Below are 1260 nucleotides of genomic sequence, written 5' to 3'. Positions count from 1 at the left end.
ATTCTAAAATACACTGAGCGCGGCCCGCGCCCTTAACAAAATTTTTCGGATTTCGACAGTTTTGATTCGAACTTTGATCTTTCATATTTTTTAGTGTTCTAACCTGCTATATACACCTAACAAGCGTAAAACAAGACGCTATTCATAAGCCGGGCAAGGACGCAATCGGTATTCCTTTCTTCCACACCTCGCGATCTCCCGTTAGAGGTTTATACTAGTATATCGAAATTGTTTGGAGTGTTGATGTGTTTAGCTAAGTTTGGTTTTAGCCTTGTATGAGATTAAGGTTTGGCCGAACAAAAACACCGAACGTAATTACACAACAACGTCAACAAACAAGTCTATCTAGTATACCACCCACTACACCTCTAGCTACTATTTCACACACATTACCTGACACAATGCCCGACGAAGAAGAGAGGCCTCTCTCTGACTTCTACAAAGCCTTGAGCGATAGCCCCAAATATTGCATCGTTCTAGCAGACCCAGCGGGGGATTTCCGAATCCCCCCAAATATTTTTAATTTGTTACCCGTTTTTCATGGATTAGACCATGGAAAACCTTATCAGCACATGCGTAGGACTGAACAAGTCCTAACAACATTCCACCATCCTACGGTTGGTACGGAACAAATTAAATTAAGGGTATTCCCTTTCACCTTAGCCGATAAAGGCGTTTGGTTAACTGCCCAAACGCCTAATTCTGTGGACTCGTGGGCTAAACTTGTTCAGCTGTTTATGGAACATTTTTACCCACCCCTAAAGACGGATGAGATGCTTTCCAAGATTCATTTCTTTCGACAAAATCCTCATGAAACATTTTCAGAGGCTTGGAATCGTTTCACCGATCTCCTTATAGAGTGTCCACATCATAACTTAGCGAAAGACACGTTAGTTCGTGCCTTTTTCAAAGGACTTCTACACCACCATAAAGAAGTCCTTGACATAATGAATGGGGGTAGTTTCTTAAGCAAAGGAGCTTCGGAGGCTTATAAATTTTTAGAGAACCAAACTAAGCGAAATAACAACTGGGGGGGTAGTGACGATTACTCCCGCTCCGCTAGTTCTTCTTCAACAGTTAAGGCTACCAGTATGTTTTAGGTTAAATCAGATCCTGAGCTTAAAACTCTAATTGAAACCCTCACAAAAAAGGTAGAGGCCATTTCTGTACAACAAAAGCCAATCCCCGTCAAGAATGTAAATTCAAATCCATGTAGTTTCTGTTGGAGCCCTGAGCATCTCGACTCACACTGTCCTATAG

General features: G+C 41.7%; 1 pseudogene; it reads right to left on the bottom strand.

Moving 5' to 3' along the window:
- Nucleotides 1-783: 783 nt before the first annotated feature.
- On the bottom strand, nucleotides 784-877 carry LOC147525072 (small nucleolar RNA R71; annotated as a pseudogene).
- Nucleotides 878-1260: the final 383 nt, after the last annotated feature.

The sequence above is a fragment of the Coptis chinensis genome, chromosome 1 (assembly GCF_015680905.1).
Source record: "Coptis chinensis isolate HL-2020 chromosome 1, ASM1568090v1, whole genome shotgun sequence".
Lineage (NCBI taxonomy): Eukaryota > Viridiplantae > Streptophyta > Magnoliopsida > Ranunculales > Ranunculaceae > Coptis > Coptis chinensis.
The sequence above is the reverse complement of the archived record's forward strand: the minus strand, read 5'-3'. Positions and strand labels throughout refer to the sequence as shown.